The following is a 13,893-nucleotide window of genomic DNA, read 5'->3' on the forward strand; positions in this document are numbered from 1 at the left end:
GCCCGGAAAGCTGCCAAACGAATCGACCGAGATTAATCGCCGTCTGACGTAAAGCAAATATCGTCGCGATCGCACGATCGAGCGGGCGAAAGAGCGAACGAGCGAACGAGCGAACAAGCATGCGCGATTGTGACGTGTGCGAATCGTATATTTTTACAGGCGGGCAATAATGATATCTCGTCGTTGCTTATTCTGAACACTCGAAACAATGCACCGCTATCGCGCCTCTTCCACGGAAAAGTACAATATTCTAATATATCTGTCCGCGGGAACATTTTACGCCTACAGAAGCTTGTTTCAAGCTTGTTTGAACGTTTAATATACATAGTTGAGCTCGATTTTATTATTAATTGTGAAAAAATGTAGCGAAGTATGCGCGACCAAAGAGGGACAGAAAAAGAGAGACAGGGAAAATAATTTTAATATTTTAAACTATCTAAGCACAAAAAAATAGCAAATAGTTTCAGATTTATTAATTCCTTGCTTCGATTTGTATATACGCTATTTTTACAATGGCTTAAAATAACTTCATCTCAAATAAAAAATTTGCAAATTATTCTCTTATGTAATTTATCATGTTCTGGTAATTCGGTTTAGATAACTTAATATACCTGGTTGATATCCATCTCTGGCTGCGCGTATAAATTTTTAATCCATCGTATATCATTCCCAACTTCGATTTCTGTCTCTCTCTCTCTCTCTCTCTCTCTCTCTCTCTCTCTCTCTCTCTCTCTCTCTCTCTCTCTCTCTCTCTCTCTCTCTCCCTCCCTCTCTCTCCCTCTCTCTCTCTCTCTTTCTCTCTCTGTGGAGCGTATTGCATTAGACACGATGTCACGGCCTCATTTGTAAAACCATACGCGACGTTGTTTCTCTTCCTTATCAGATGAAAAAAAAAAGAACGGATATCAACTGAGACTTGCGTGAGCGGATATCAACTGAGCGTGAAAACGCGCGTCGATACCTAGGCACGCGAGACGGATTTTAATTAATATGATGGAACGCCAAAGAATCGTCGCGCGCACGTTCGCGAAAAGAGATATCTCCTGGTTCGATCCGCGAGAAATGTAGACCTGATTGCAGATGAATTTTTATGTTGATTAGAATCGCACACACGTGAAATATAAATGAAATACAGGCATTTGTAAAGAATTTATATTCCGATTCGAAGTCGCTATTGCGAATTGAAATCGATTTAATCTCTTTTCTTAACGTACTTTTATTTTTAAGAATACGTTTGATAAAACTCAACTCAATTATCAGGAAATGTTAGTTCTTGTTATTTCAAATTGATAAATATTCTAAATATCAGCGCCTCTTTGTGAAAAAGTGCAAATGATACATTTTGTTGCGTAACCGAAAATGTTGCTTCAGCAAAGAGTTAAACTTGAATCTGTTTACTATTTGTTGGATAGAGAACGCTTTATCAGGTCGTGACAATTGCGAAAACTTGGTCACTATCCAATTAACAATATAAATATTATTTGCAGGCGATCTCTTTCGCGCGATCTTCGTGTAAATCACGAACTTAAACTTGGCTATGGGAAAGATCATCGCGCGTCGAGTTAAAAAATTCAGCGCGTACGTAATCGCGAGAGAAAATCACGTCTACTCACGAGAAGGAATCTCGTAATCGAGTAAAGAATACGGTATTGTCTTCGCGGAGACCGACCGCGCGGGTTTCTTTTATGGGGCGACGAGGACGTGGATGATGACGACGCTTCCGGTTGGTTCCCGTCAAATTTCACCCTAAATAATGCATCATTCGTCGGACCGTTTGGCCGGTCAGAAATATGGCTGACATAAAAGTGATGTAAGACCGAGGAGAACAGCTCGTTCGATCGGTGGCTGGTAGCTCGATGCTTTCTAGGTTGCGTACGATGGAATTCTTGGGTGCAAAAAGGAGGAGAAGAAAGAGAAGAGGAAGAAGCTCTTCCTACCTTCCCTTCCTCTCTCCTTCCCTTCGAAGGGCCCCTTACTCTCGTCGGCGAATTTAACTCGCGGGCGGCAACCGATACGGATCGACGGCTATGATCGTTCCGCCAGGCGAGAGAGAAGGAATTTCGAGAGGCATGGTAATTTTTCAGAGAAGGGGCGAGCCTATGGGCGAAATCCTTAAATGGGATATTTTTCATCGTGGTCACGGCCAACTTCTCAGAGAAATGTCTCGATCGAGGATGTACTTCTCGGCGGAATTTAACGTCGTGAACTGATACCAACCGCGTCGATAAATATCCCCCTCGCACCTGTTAAAAATGTAACTTGTGTTAGACGCTGTCCTCCCTTGAAACAATTAAGACTTTGAATGTCACCGCGTCTCTTTCGTATAAAATATAATCGGTTGCGTCTCAAATATTATTTAGCCACAAAAACCGGCAAAAAGCATTGAAGCAAAAGGAGCAAATGTACGAATCTCAAATTACTGCATATATTCATTTACAGTATCTTTTTCTTGTTCAACAATTGAGCTCTCAGCTTTTGAGCAATCATAAAATAAAATTCAACGTGGCTGTTACACTTACACACACACGCATGTATACCTTAACTATTATAAAATTCCAACACATTTCTATATAAGAATTTTTCATCAACGCATTTTTCTCCCATTTTCCCCGGTGAGAGAAATTCGCAATTTATATTTAATCTATATTTAATTACACCAATCTACGAGCGAGGAATGCGCTCGGCCATCTCAATATGTCATCGGCGAGGCGAGGCGAGGCGAGGCGAGATGATGCGGAAGCACCACTGCGCTTCCTGCCTGCGAGGCAGCATCTGCAGACAGACAGACTACGCAATTTTTATTGCCCCGGGTAGTCGGTCGCGATGGAGCTCGGGAATAAATCGCTTTTACCGCCGGCAAATTTAGTTCCCAACGGCGACCGATGCGGATCGATACCCATGATCGTTGCACTTGTCGGGACCCTACGGAAATGTAGTAATTTTTCGCGCGGAGGGGCGAGCGCTGGCGGCCGCGCTGCAGCATCCGACAGCAGCAGAGCGCCCGTCGAGGGGGCCTTCCGAGACCATTTTTTAAGTCTCGCGCTGAACGAGCCGGAATGCGGAGAGGCCGGGGAGAAATATGTTTTCCTTAAAAATAACCGCTTTCTTAACTCAACGGCCGACGAGCGGCAGTTTGCGTTCCATCTCCGCCCGATAATAAGTTACATCGCGCGGAAAAACGCGAGCGGGCAAAACTTGCTCGAGAATCAAGATTCGCGAGAGATTGCTTAGGGCGGCGCGGCGCGGCGCGGGCGGCGCTCGCAGAAGCTAGCGCACGCGCGCGATAACTATCTGCGAATACTGCTAAATGTCACAATCCATTACTTCACGCTCCGCTTGACACGTTGACATCTACTACGTTTCGCCCCTCCCCCGCCCGCTCGCGCGCCCTGCGCGCCTATTCTCCTTCCACCGTCGAGTCGATATATCCCGATATTCTCGTGTCGTCGACGTGTGATATTCATGGTAGAGTAACCGCGAACAATGAACTACGCCAACAAGACATTACATATTAAACCGCTGTTTGCCCGTCGCGATTACTCGCCGGAAATCCGAGCGGCGGTAGGCGAATCTTTAATTATTGATATGCCGGTTACAGTTGTCGCGATGATGAAAAATGCAGTCGGCCGATGTGACATAATATTCTCCGGTATATCTGCCGCCGGTGTCACACCGCGCGTAATGATTATCGACAGACATATATACCGCGTATACGCGCGCGCATATCGCGTTATCGATTATATAGCGGCCAACGAAACGGGTGCGATCTCTGGCCGCTTTCTCTCACTCCCTTCCTTTCTTTTTTATTTTGTGCGCGAGATTAATCACGTCATTCGTATCGTTCCCCCTGGCCGTTAACCGCGAACCGCCGGTCGAGACACCGAGCGGGCTGACGCAGGTCTGTTTCGCAAGGAGAGACCGTCGTGAAACCTCTGATACCACTCGATTGCCGCATCGTCCTCGCCGCGTAATCTGCGGTTTAACTAATTTCGAATCCTCCTCTCGCCGCGGCCTCGACGAGGCCACGCCTCGACGATGAATATTCTAAGGTCAGCTTCGACATCGGCACTCGGGAGTGTCGAGGAGCGTTGCGGTAAATGTTGTTGTCTAATTTCGTGCTTCAACATTTTCAGCCGCGCCGCGCCGCGTCGAATAGGAACGAGCGAAAAACATGTCAATGAGATTTACATATGACGTCTTGAAATACGCTTTGCGGTGGAGAAATGTCCGTCACATGCGAAATTCATGCGGAACTATGACATAGCGGCTCTCGTATAATTAGGGGTCGCGCGCGCGCGCGCGAGACTATCTAAATCGCATGATATAACCGGCTTATTAGGGAAAACGCCGAGTGTAACGCGATCTAGATCGCGTAACAGCAACGTATTGACCGAGCCCGAGGCGGTATCGAGCGAAACATAAGTGACATAAAGCGTGACAAGAAAGGACATCGGTGGACAGAGCGGAGAGACGGAAAGGACGTATAAGAGTCTCTCCGATCGTGATTAAATAAACGTGCCGTGCCGGCCGAAGCGTAAAGGCGAATCTATTTAAAGGGCCGACGGGAGTCCGATCGAAGCGGCCGAGAAGCGAATCCTACAAAGAAAATGCCGCGGCACGAAGCGGCTCTCCCCGTCCCGCGCGTGTCTTTTTAATGATTTATTAATTACTCGAGCGTAAAGCTGGAATTCGAAGTCCGCGCGTGGCGCGAGGATAATTACGAATTCGCCGAGTGTACGACGGGGAAACGTGAGATATCGGACTTACCTTCGCGCGCTTCGCCCGGAAGTCTCCGCTGAGCAGAAGAAGAAAAAGAAGAAGCTGAACACAACTCCCGAACAACTCCCTTCTCAACCCCTTTTCTCCCTCGGTCGCGGCCAACGAAATACTTGGATTAAGGCGCGCGGTCGGCTATCGCAAATATTGGGAACGATATTATTGCCATTGAATCTCGGGAAACACGCCCGAGCTCCGGCGCGGCTCGTGTTTCCAAATACCTGAGAATATTTGAGAGAGAGAGAGAGAGAGAGAGAGCGAGTGGAGCGCATTTCGTAACGAGGAGCCACTCGTCTTTGTTGCACCTGTACCGTTAACGAACTCTCGGCTTTTCCCCGGCGCTGAAGATAGCGATGACCACGATTCCCCGGAGTTGCGTTGCAATTCCGTCTCGGAACGCGCAGCTCCTTGAACCGAGAGATGCGCACTCGGAGATTCGTCCGTTCGATTATCCGCGTCGTGATTTACAACGGCGTTGGCGGAAAGAAAACGTTCACGGGAAGTCAATACCGCGATTAATCAGCGAGTCATGTGCTACCTCGATGCAACCTGGATCCTCCTCCTCCTTCGGTCTCTCCCCTTTCTTCCTTTCCCTCTCGGTATTTTTTCCCGTCGTACTGCAGCATCATATCTTTATAATACCATACGGTATTATCCGCATCAGTATCTATCGGTGATAAACGCGCGGAATATTCGCGATTGAAAGTCGGACGGAAAGGAATTCGCGACGGTAGCTACCGCCGCCGCCGCCGGATATAAACGCGGAGTCCGCGAAGCTATAGATCAAGATCAATAGCGCGGCCGGGGACATATGTAATTTCGCTGCGGATATTCGACGAAAAGCGATACCGATCTCCGCCGCCGGGAGATCGCAGACTTTCGTTCCGCAGGCGGCGGCAATCGCTCGGGAAAGCCCGGCCGCTGATTAGACCCGTTCCGCCGCGCCGGCAAATGAAACGGAGATCGGCCGATCGTCGGGCCATTGTCACGCCACAAGCACATTCTTAATTCTGATTCTGAAACGTAATCTTCGCGAAGCACTGCGGCGAGAGCAGAGCGCAATTTCGCCGCGTGCTCCTTTCCCAGCGTTTCCGCGATGGCAACTTTTCGGATTCGCGGCACGAGGATCCTGCGGCGCAGGATCAACAATTCGGGACGCCGCGGCCGATCGGATATCGCGTGGACATGGAAGTGTCCTCGCCGCCTCGTTGCGAGAGAAGAAGAAAAAACAAGCTAAATGCGCAAGACGCGGTCGCACTCTTACAATTTTGATAAGCATCGTCTCGCAGGACTTTTGCGTGAAATATTCGTGAGTCTAGAATCTGTTGACGACGACTATTTTCGCGCGTTGTATTTTCGTGTATTTGCGCACACTTACTTAACAACCATGCAGAGAGAGAGAGAGAGAGAGAGAGAGAGAGAGAGAGAGAGAGAGAGAGAGAGAGAGAAAAAGAATTATTCGAAACTTGTGCTGTACGACTGTGTGTGGTTCGCGAATTCGCGCTCAAGAACCTTACATTTGCGTAAAACGCGACACTCGCAAATTACTCTCGTCTGAGTGCACCTAAAAGATGCATTTAACGCGTCACTGGTTTTCCACACGCGCGCGCGCGCGTTCGCACTTGCGCTCGTTCGCACGCCAAACGATCCCGTCGCCGCGTTGCAATATTGTATCGGCAATCGAACAAATTGCTTCCTTCCGTACAGCTGGTTTTCGAATTACGAAGCCCATAAATATGACCGTACCTACGGGGAATTTGTTGGCGGGAATATCGGCTAACTGCGACCGCGACCATAAGTTATCAGTATCGCGCGAGCAGAATTCAATCGCCGCTCGATATAAAACACCACGAGAGATGACCGGCGCACCTTTCAACATTCCGATTGGCTCCTCTCTCTCTCTCTCTCTCTCTCTCTCTCTCTCTCTCTCTCTCTCTCTCTTTCTCTATATATATATATATATATATATTCATTTCGAAAATGAAGTCACGGGTATAATAGCGTCTTATATTGTTTCTCCGTAACGAGCGTACGTGTCTCGGACTCGGGACTGATATCGAAAATCGTTTCCTGCCGGTCGCGGACTCGATTGGGATTTCGTACGTTCTGAAACTCGAACGATTCTTCACCACAGGCACGAGGAAGAAAGAACGTATTAAGAAACGCAACGTGAAATCATTTCAGAAGAAATATCACTTTATGTAATTTAAGATTCAATTAATAGATTAAAATTGCGGAACGCTTAGTAATATAATTTCAGAATATTCACGTAATCGTCGTCGCGAGTCGCTAAGCTCGATAAAGATTATAATTAAAGGGGAACGCTCCTGGTATATCTCCATATGGCAAAGGAATGAAGCGACTGGACTCTTGAATCGTTCGGCAGCGGTAAAAGGCGACGACATGTGCGACACACCGCGTATCGCGACACACGTTGACACATTTCACGTTCATGTCTGCGCACATCGCGACGATACAACGGCCTTACGTCATTGCACGCTAATTACGCGGCAGGAAAGCCTGTAATTTGCGGAGGAAAACAGACGCCGCTTCAAGCTGTGTGCCGCTTCATGTCGCGCGACGCTTTACAAACCGATTTACGAACGATAACTGCCTGTGATTATGCTATTTGAAACGCTCGCTACTGTCTCCGATGACGGACTGTAAAAACGCGCACTGCCGTTATTACTGGTCGAGATTAGATTAGATTACGACTTCGTCAAACTGCCGCCGATCATTTCTGTCCATTCAGTTTGCTGACACTGAAATAACCGTGTTTTCGAGAACGAATCTGTGAATTTCTCATTCAAGATTCAGTCGAGAGAAATTTTAACAGTTTCAACATTTCGGGTATAAATGGAAGAAATGGTTTCATTTCGACATGTCAGAATTATATATTTTTCATTATAATAGATTTATCCGATTATTTTTGCTGAAGGATTTAACTTTGAAGTATTCGGGTTCGAGGGTATAATTGTGGATGCTACGATGATTTTGCACGGAGACTCTTCGCGAGTCCGGATGTATAAATTCCATCATTTTCCTACCTAATTTATTTCTGGCGCGCTATTAGCGCGTTCGTGGAATCTAACTCTTAGACGATTGATCACGCGTGCGCCTCTCAAGCGCATAATCATAGACAGACTCCGAGACGTCTGTTTTTCCCGAGGACGATGTTAACCGCGGCGATTAAATGAAAGTGCCGAAGAGATACACGCCACGTCACCGAGCGTCGCTTCTCTCTCTCTCTCTCGATTCATCGACGATTCACCTCGCACACGCGCGTACCTTCGCCGCGCGAGATATGAGCGCGGGAATAGGATGCGATCCGCGAGGATTCAAACGCAGCTCCGATCTAACCCCGCGATATTTCCCGCAAGCCCGAGGGCTTGCCTATCGGGAGGGACGCGATCTACAATACAGCTGCTCCGAGAAATTGGCCGGTGCGATTTCCCCAAGGAGTTTACAAGGGAGGTTTCCTCGCGCGGGTGTGACCCTCCGCGTCTCATTCGTCGCGGAATTCATAATTCAGCGGCGCCAAGTTCGCGATACCTCAACAGGTGGAACTCCGCTCGGGAGTTACGCGCTTAATTCCATTATGTGTGTGTGAGAAAACGCGATGCGCGAGAAGATGTCCGCGTGCTCGGCGCCGCGTTGGGCAATCACGCCGACGGACGAGCCGAAGGTGTTCTTTCTGCTTTCGAGCAAAGGCCATCGAGAGTATGCCTCCACTCCTTCTTCGTGGCTCACCTTCTCCTACTCCACGGTACCTGCAGGTCGCAGGTGTACGAGCGAGCCGGCTCTATCGGCACTGCTCGCCGCGCCGTGCCGCGCCGCGTCGCGCCGCGCCGCTTTCAGTCGTCGTCTGGTCGTCGCCAGGTTCCCCGCGATTCTTCCTCGTCTCGCTCTTGAACTTTTCCTTGCGGACCGCTCACGACCGCGCGATAATACATTCCCTCTACCTCTCTCGTCCGTGACCACAGTCTTGTCGTTGACGCGATCAATGATCCATCGGCTCTGCGATATCGTGATTACGACGATATCACTCGCCGGCGACTCACTCGTGCTCGTTTGGTGCAGCTTCAAACGTAACGGGAGATCCGTAGACGCGGCAACTCGAGGCGAGAAAGTGCCAGCGTGGTGCGTTTCATATTGGTGAAGTGATTCCGACTGCATTCCGCATCTTGTAATCCGGCGTTTGCGGTGCGTGTGGTACGTGTGGTTTGAAAGCGAAGGAGAGATGATCTTTTGCGCTTAAATGCGAGGCGCAGGTGTGTCATCAAGAAACGGTGAGTTTTCACATCAGGTCATTCATTTGATATAGGATAGGATAGGTTGCGGGATTGAAAACAAATACCGTGCCAGTGTCTTTGGAGACACATATAAATTGCCGATATGTATCTGTAATCTGTGTGTAAATTTACACGAGATGGTGCACGCGAAATGTCACAGCATTCAATTCAAGGATGCGCCTGCGAAAGGTCACGAGGCGTCGCGAAGCGATCGTATCGAGCACCCACCGTCGCTCATTAATGGTGTCATACTTTCGTATCATTCATATCATTTCGCGCATATTCATTCGCGCCGACGGTAAATATACTGATTTGTAACATGTCGTGCATGCGCGCCGGTAGCAAACGGCTCGTCATATTTCACGCTGCGCCGGCCGGTCCGTATCATAATCGCGTACAATGTTGTCGTTGCCTCGACGACTGCATAAATTAACCGATTCGTCGCTCTCGAACTATAATCGAACGCGCCGAGCCGGCCGCGTAGCAGTCATGCATCTACCGCCTAACGAACATAATTTCCGTTATCTCCTCGCCGGTTATATAAATCGCAGCCTTGTCTGCCTGAGACCGATTACTTTCACCGATACGCAGCGTGCGCGACTGTGTTCTTACGCAACGGGGCGACAAGGCCGCGGATGGACCTTTGGCACTTCCGCTCGCGAATTTATATTGTCCAGCTTGCATCGTCAGATCAGATGCGCCATCCATCGCGCATCGCGCATCGACATCTTCACCGCCGGCTATTTTTACGCGGCTGCAAATTATCGTTATACAACGGCCTGAGTGTAACACGAAGCATGGGGAGCATGTCGGACGACGAATCACGCGACAAAGCGACACGCTTTAAATCAATTTTTATTGCCCTGCTCGGAGCAACAGTCTCGTTGTAGGCTTAACGCCGCCGCCGCCCCGCCGCGCCGCTGCTACCGGAAGCACAGCCGAGAAAGCGCTCTCTCGCGACCGGTGAATCTTAAAGGAATTACGGTCGGCGTAATTCCATCGGGGAACCCGGACGCGCCTTATTCGAGGTCGAATTATCGAGTCGCGGAGAGTTCTGCACCTGCAAGCTCGCGTCGCAATTATACGATAATATCGAATCGCGACTATCGACCTGACTTGAAATTTCAGTTACAACGGCGCGATTACATATTTCCGATAAACGCGAAAGGAGTTGACTGGCGGCGGCCGCCGCCGTCGGACATTATCATAGTGGGTAATTGCAATTCGAGGCACCAATCATTTCGGCCGAAAATTGATTGTACAAATGTGCGAATATTTTTAGACGTTATCGCGGGAATCTCGGTCCGAAGACAATTCACGACCGCGACTATCATCGCGCCGACCGAAAATGTGCTAAATGAGAGAAGTTATATTATGAAGGTTCTGTGGAACGCGGCTCGAAAAATATATGTTTTATTACGATTTTTCGAAGCTAATTAAGTCTCGACTGCTCTTAATCTGAAGATTCCTCTCTGGCAAATTTAATGTTCCTACACACCACGCGATACGATTTTATATCGTCGAGAACAAGCGCGGCTCGAGAAAGAACACCCGCGTGTCTGAATTAGATATGCTATCTGATTAAATAAGACACCGACGTATACTCATCGATATTCTCCTCTTTCTTCCTCTCTCTCTCTCTCTCTCTCTCTCTCTTTCTCTTTCTCGACTTTGTTCCTTTCGTTCCACCATTTCATAAAGAAGCTGACGAACAGCCTGGAGAATTAGCTTCGGCAAAGCCGAGGAATCCATGCGGTCTTCACGCATCTACTCTTTCTATCAGTACGCAGCTGCTTTCCGGTAACGGAGCAACAGACCACGAAGAAACTGCGCGTGATGCGAGACGCTGCGAAGGAAGGAAGGAAGGAAGAGAAAAGGTGCGAGGATATCTCTCAGTAATCGAGCAGCCTCGGCTGAGTCAGTCACGAAGTCGATGCTGGCTTATGATTGTGCGTTATTTTTGAAATTTGCACCGCCGGCAAGCAGCGTTCCAAATTGCGAGCCCCCGTGCGCTTCCTTTTTCTCCATTTACGCGGCCGTAGCGTCCATTATTTATTATTTCTTATCCTCCCTCTCTCTCTCTCTCTCTCTCTCTCTCTCTCTCTCTCTCTCTCTCTCTCTCTCTTTCTCCCTTCTCTCCCACTGTCCGCAGACTTCCTGTTTATTCGAAAAATATTACCCTGGCATGTCGATAACAGCCGTGCGGTTAATCAGTCGGATTCACTAGCGCGGTTAAAATTGAGTAGATGTATCGACGAGGGGCTGTTTAGAGGATATCGGTCAACAATTCAATTCGCTCGCTAAATAGAGAAATATTACTCTCGTCATATATTTACCACGCGGCATTAATCGGATAAATCTGACGTTAAAAACGAAGCGTTCGCGGTGGCAATCGGCAGCGGCGGAAAATCAGCGCCGCGGCGAAACCGGCGCTAGCCGAACCGATGAATGACGACTCTAATGAGCGTTCAAACCGAGCGAGTGACAGTATATATCGCGGCGGCTCTTTCCGACCAACAACATAATTACGTCGCCTTGTTGCACGGCCACGGGCACACGGAGGTAACCGAAGCAGCCTCAGAGTTGGTCACCCGTTGGCGAGCGGTCATTCACTCACCTTGTCCCGTTCGTCAAATACCTTCATACACCGGTCGCCGCCGCTACCATTGCCGCCGTCGCCGTCGCCGTCGCCGTCGCCGTCGTTCGGCAATCTGTGACGATCCGTAACGAATCTACTCGAATGGAATTTAAATTGAAGCACCGCCATCGGCATCGCGATAAACCCGCGCCGAAACAGCAAACTATGCGCGGCCTAGGAGCGAGAAAGACAGAGAAAGATTCTCCCGCGTGCGCCACCAACGCCGAAGTATGTGACGAGCTATGCGCCGCTCCTCGCGGCTCGTCACGAATCGACGGTCGATCGACGATCGTTTCCGTGAACCGAAACGACCAACCGCCGTCTCAGACCCGATCCTCTCGCTCTTTCTTTCCTTACCCGCGCGCGCGCACGGGGGTAAGCAGCGAATACGGTATCCGTCAATCTACCGCGCGCTTCTCGGCGCGTCTAATTGCCCAGCGCGCGTCTGTCGCGAATCCGCGCGCCGTCGCAGCGATAAATAAGCCGCTTATACGCGGTAATCTAATCCCGCCAGTCGAGGCTTCCTCCGACCTCCGAGAGGCGTCCTCTCCTCTCGCACGGACACGCATACCACCGCGGAATGTTCACGTATTCCCGCCATGGCCGGGAAAGAGAAAGGAGGACCAGTCGGGAGACGGAGATTGTCTCGGATAAGAGCGCCGGTGAAACGACGACGACGACGACGACGACGACGACGACGACGATGAAGACGTCCTCGGTGAGAAACGAGAGAGGGAGAGAGAGAGAGAGAGAGGCGCCAGTAAGTCGCGGAACCGGATACGGCTGCTCGCTTGATGATACACCGGATTTGACTGATCGCGACGACGACGACGACAAGGGCGTCGTCGATGTCGCGCTTTGATTTCGCGCTGCTCCACTCACTCGAGAATCTCGCGGGACTCGCGTTAAAGCCGCATTCGACGCTTGAAACTCCGCGATTCGAGAACGTGACTACACGTTGCGGAGCGCGGCAACGTAGGGAATTAACGCGCGAGGGATGAGAGCGCGCCGAAGCGCTTCGCCAATAGATGTCGAATAGATTCGGCACGCCCGTAATGTCGACGTTGACCGACCGTCGTCGTGATTGATCGCGCGCGGATCCTCCGTCTCGTTCAGCTGTCTCTGCTTAAAAAAAATTGCGTTTGCGCGTGAAACTCTCATGAGCTTCTTTCTCCCTTAGCCCGTAACCTACAGGCGCGGAATTTAAATCGCTCGGTTAAAGTCGAAAGCCGCCGGACACGTGACGTGCGTACTGTCGAGCCGCGTATCGTAAAGTCGTGGTCAGTGCTGTTGCGCGGTCATCCTTCGCTGACCGCTTCCTTCCTGCTAGAGAACGGGCGTAATCCTTTAACCTTGCATTTTTCTCGGTCACCGACTTCCTGCTCGAGATACCGGCGCCAGGACGGACGCGCCAGAAAGAAACGTGTTCATTCGTCCGTTCATTCGTCCATTTGTTTGCTCGTTTGTTCGTTCGTTTGTTCGTTCGCTCGCGAGCGGCCAGGGAAGCTGCGCGCGAGGAAGCCAGTGTTTCATTACGGATTTATTACGCCGCCGAATTAGGTCGAGGCTTTACGAGGCGAACTTTACATCGCGTGGCTGCGCGACGCCAGCTTTACGAGCTTTGTTCGTCGAAAAGGGAAAACCGGGAGTGTCGTTCGCACGAATAAGGCAGCAGCCGCGACCGCCTTCGTTCGTTTTCTACTTTCCTGCCGAACGTCGGGATTTTCCCCAAACTCCCCTAAGAAACTCGCTAATGCCCGATTTCTTTTCGCCGCCGGGATACAATTATCTGCGAACGGTCCGCTCGACCAAATTGTAACGCCACCTGAAATGTGTAACGACGGTTAGCTAAAGTTAACTAATCTACGGATAAATTTCTAAATGGTAGCGCACCGACTATAACGTAACTATAATGACAGTGAGCTAAAGTTGGCTAACTCGCGGATAAGTTTAACGGGACCTGAAGGGAATTGAGTCACGAGAGAGAGAGAGAGAGAGAGAGAGAGAGAGAGAGAGAGAGAGAGAGAGAGAAAGAGGAGAGAGATCATGAAACAATATTAATAAGTCTCACGAGACTCGAGTAGATCGTGTATATATGGCTGAGCGACATCGATTCGTCGTTATGTCGTCGAACTTTCGAATTAAGCGCATCCGACCGGAGGATTTCATTGGTCGTTTTTGTGCAAC

General features: G+C 49.6%; 1 protein-coding gene across 4 annotated transcripts in view; it reads left to right on the top strand.

The window, feature by feature from the left end:
- The window catches only part of Pgant9 (polypeptide N-acetylgalactosaminyltransferase 9), a 265,832-nt gene that overhangs the window by 92,224 nt on the left and 159,715 nt on the right, over window positions 1-13,893 (top strand). Inside the window, exon 1 of one of the 4 annotated variants that reach the window (XM_011143670.3) lies at window positions 8,577-9,065. The exons of the other annotated variants lie outside the window; for them this stretch is intronic. The gene's annotated coding sequence lies outside the window, so the exon portion shown is untranslated. Of the gene's footprint in view, window positions 1-8,576; window positions 9,066-13,893 lie in introns of those variants that run through there. 4 annotated transcript variants of the gene reach the window in all.

The sequence above is a fragment of the Harpegnathos saltator genome, unplaced genomic scaffold (assembly GCF_003227715.2).
Source record: "Harpegnathos saltator strain DR-91 unplaced genomic scaffold, Hsal_v8.6 scaffold237, whole genome shotgun sequence".
NCBI classification, from domain to species: domain Eukaryota; kingdom Metazoa; phylum Arthropoda; class Insecta; order Hymenoptera; family Formicidae; genus Harpegnathos; species Harpegnathos saltator.